Raw genomic sequence first — 4,505 nt, forward strand, 5'->3', positions numbered from 1 at the left:
GGATATTCGTGCGAGGAGTATGAAGCGTGAAGACTTTTGTTTTTGTAGTTTCATTTTCTCTTTCTTGAGTCATAGGAAACACCGTATTGTTAAAGGGGGTCGAGGTAATACTAAGGAAACTGATTTCCAAGTGATGCTCATCTAAAAATCCTACACCTATCCAATCCTTTCGAGTGAAGCCATTGGAAATCTCATATCAGTTTAGTCAATTTCCCCAGTGATAGATACGAAGATCTTCTGGTCTCTGAGGAATTTTTTCTGACTGAGGAGTTAGGAATTCGCTAGTACGGATTGCCTACACAGTGAGGAACATGATAGCCCTGAGGAATTTGATACCTCAAATCGGACCGTTGTTGTGCTACGCGCCAGCTGTCCAAAATATCCTACCACCTAACGGTCAATATCATTGAAGGGCATTTATATCTTATCATGTCGGGCTGCTCCCTAGGCTATAAATAGCCGCCCCCTACACCACTAGCTGGTTGGCTGCTCCGAGAGAAACCGACACTTGTCATTGAGAGCATCCCATCCTGTGAGGACTTTGAGCGAAAATCATCACGTGAGGAAAACCCAAAACCCAAACACCTACAAACCCAAGTGATTGAGCATCACTGAAGAGATTGTTCATGTGTGGAACAAACGCTTGTTACCTTTGAGGATTTTGTATCCTCCAGATGGTTAGGCGTCATGGTCTGAGCATCCAAGAGGAATTGTGGATCGCCGAGTGACCAAGTCTGTGAAGGTTTGGAAGTCACCTGTGAAGACTAACCACAAGTGTTGGGCGAGGTCTGTGTGACTTTAGCTCAAGGAGAATACGGTGAGGACTGTGTGTCCTCGAGTTTAAATACTTAACTGCTCCAACCAGACGTACAACTGTCACAACAGTTCGAACTGGTCTACCAAATCATTGCCTTCACCAAGCCAACTGGTTCTATTTCCTCAACCCCTTCATTTCCTCATTCTTGTGTTGACGAACCTGATCATTACTGTTTGAATACTTTAACTGAAGACTTTCTTTATTTCCTCAATCATATTTCTTCAGTCACATAGTCTTTAGCCTGCTTATCCTGTTATCATGCTTTCTGTACTCTGTGTTTGTTTTCATTTCATCATGATGACTGTGCTACTTCTCTATTATGCTTATACCTGAGTACTTTTTCCGCTACTAGTGTGTCGTAACTTAGGAATTTCTTCACCTAGAAATTCCTCGATGACGAATTTGTTAAAATCGCCTATTCACCCCCCTCCAGTCAATATAATGCACTTTCATAAGTAGATGATGGGTTGCTAGAGTGACAGAAGCTTAAACCCTAGTTTATGCGTTGCTTCGTAAGGGGCTGATTTGGATCCACATGTTTCATGCCATGGTTAGGTTTGTTGGAAATATGCCCTAGAGGCAATAATAAAATGGTTATTATTGTATTTCCTTGTTCATGATAATTGTCTATTGTTCATGCTATAATTAAATTAACTGGAAACCGTAATACATGTGTGAATACATAGACCGCAACGTGTCCCTAGTGAGCCTCTAGTTGACTAGCTCGTTGATCAATATATGGTTATGGTTTCCTGACCATGGACATTAGATCTCATTGATAATGGGATCCCATCATTAGGAAAATGATGTGATGGACAAGACCCAATCCTTAGCATAGCACAAGATCGTGTAGTTCGTTTGCTAAAGCTTTTCTAATGTCAAGTATCATTTCCTTAGACCATGAGATTGTGCAACTCCCGGATACTGTAGGAATGCTTTGGGGGTGCCAAACGTCACAACGTAACTGGGTGACTATAAAGGTGCACTACGGGTATCTCCAAAAGTGTCTGTTGGGTTGGCACGAATCGAGACTGGGATTTGTCACTCCGTATGATGGAGAGGTATCTCTGGGCCCACTCGGTAATGCATCATCATAATGAGCTCAATGTGACTAAGTAGTTAGTCACGGGATCATGCATTATGGAACTAGTAAAGTGACTTGCCGGTAACGAGATTAAACGAGGTATTGGGATACCGACAATAGAATCTCGGGAAGTAACATATCGATTGACAAAGGGAATTGCATACGGGATTGCTTGAATCCTTGACATCGTGGTTCATTCAATAAGATCATCGTGGAACATGTGGGAGCCAACATGGGTATCCAGATCCCGCTGTTGGTTATTGACCGGAGAACATCCCGGTCATGTCTACATGGTTCCCGAACCCGTAGGGTCTACACACTTAAGGTTCAGTGACGCTAGAGTTGTTATGGGAAATAGTATGTGGTTACCGAAGGTTTTTCGGAGTACCGGATGAGATCCCGGACATGACGAGGAGCTCCGGAATGGTCCGGAGGTGAAGATTGATATATTGGACGAAGGGTATTGGAGTGCGGAATTGTTCCGGGGGTACCAGGTGATGACCAGTGTGTCCGAAAGGGGTTTCAGAGGCCCCGGCAAGCGTTGGGGGGCCTTATGGGCCAAAGGGAAAGGGCACATCAGCCCACTAAGGGGCTGAGCGCCCCTCCCACCCCATCTCACGTAACCAGGAGAGGTGGGGGTAATTGTCAAAAAAAAAGGAGAGGTGGGGGCACCACCCCTAGGGCAACCGCCCCTCCCGGCTTGGGGGGCAAGTTTCCTAGGGGGTGGGGGAGCCCAAACCCATCTAGGGTTTCCCCTATGCCCGCCGCCCCTCCCCTAGGGAACCCTAAGGCGCCTCCCCCTCCTCCCTTCCCCCTATATATAGTGAGGGAGAGAGAGGGCAGCAGCACCCTTCCCCTGGCGCAGCCCTCTCCCTCCTCCAACACCTCCTCCTCCCCCGTAGTGCTTGGCGAAGCCCTGCCGGAGAACCACGAGCTCCATCACCACCATGCCGTCGTGCTATCGGAGTTTTCCCTCAACTTCTCCTCTCCCCTTGCTGGATCAAGAAGGAGGAGACGTCCCCGGGCTGTACGTGTGTTGAACGCGGAGGCACCGTTATTCGGTGCTTAGATCGGATTCGGCCGCGATCTGAATCGCTTCGTGTACGACTCCACCGACTGCGTTCTTGCAACGCTTCCGCTTAGCGATCATCAAGGGTATGAAGATGCACTCCCTCTCTGTCGTTACTAGTCTCTCCATAGATTGATCTTGGTGATGCGTAGAAAATTTTGAATATCTGCTACGTTCCCTAACAGTGGCATCATGAGCTAGGTCTATTGCGTAGATTCTATGCACGAGTAGAACACAAGTTGTTGTGGGCGTTGATTTTGTTCAATATGCTTACCGTTACTAGTCCTATCTTGTTTCGACGGTATTATGGGATGAAGCGGCCCAGACCGAATTTACATGTACACTTACGTGAGACAGGTTCCATCGACCGACATGCACTTGTTGCATAAGGTGGCTAGCGGGTGCCAGTCTCTCCCACTTTAGTCGGATCGGATTCGATGAAAAGGGTCCTTATGAAGGGTAAATAGCAATTGGCATATCACATTGTGGTTTTGGCGTAGGTAAGAAATGTTCTTGCTAGAAACCTATAGCAGCCACGTAAAAACTTGCAACAACAAATTAGTGGACATCTAACTTGTTTTTGCAGCATATGCCGCGTGATGTGATATGGCCAAAAAGGATGTGATGAATGAAATATATGTGATGTATGAGATTGATCAGATTCTTGTAATAGGAATCACGACTTGCATGTCGATGAGTATGACAACCGGCAGGAGCCATAGGAGTTGTCTTTATTTATTGTATGACCTGCGTGTCACTGAATAACGCCATGTAATTACTTTACTTCATTGCTAAACCGTTAGCCACAGTGGTAGAAGTAATAGTTGGAGAGACAACTTCATGGAGATACGATGATGGAGATCATGATGATGGAGATCAAGGTGTCATGCCGGTGACGATGATGATCATGGAGCCCCGAAGATGGAGATCAAAAGGAGCAAAATGATATTGGCCATATCATGTCACTATTTGATTGCATGTGATGTTTATCATGTTTATGCATCTTATTTGCTTAGAACGACGGTAGTAAATAAGATGATCCCTCATAATAATTTCAAGAAAGTGTTCCCCCTAACTGTGCACCGTAGCGAAAGATCGTTGCTTCGAAGCACCACGTGATGATCGGGTGTGATAGATTCTAACGTTCACATACAACGGGTGTAAACCAGGTTTACACACGCAAAACACTTAGGTTGACTTGACGAGCCTAGCATGGACAGACATGGCCTCGGAACACAAGAGACCGAAAGGTCGAAAATGAGTCGTATAATAGATACGATCAACATGAAGATGTTCACCGATGATGACTAGTCCATCTCACGTGATGATCGGACACGGACTAGTTGACTCGGATCATGTATCACGTAGATGACTAGAGGGATGTCTAGCTGAGTGGGAGTTCATCAAATAATTTGATTAGATGAACTTAATTATCAAGAACATAGTCGAAAAGGTCTTTACAAATTATGTCGTAAGCTCGCGCTTTAGTTCTACTGTTTAGATATGTTCCTAGAGAAAATATAGTTGAAAGTTGA

Source organism: Triticum dicoccoides, chromosome 1B, assembly GCF_002162155.2.
Source record: "Triticum dicoccoides isolate Atlit2015 ecotype Zavitan chromosome 1B, WEW_v2.0, whole genome shotgun sequence".
Classification (NCBI taxonomy): Eukaryota; Viridiplantae; Streptophyta; class Magnoliopsida; order Poales; family Poaceae; genus Triticum; species Triticum dicoccoides.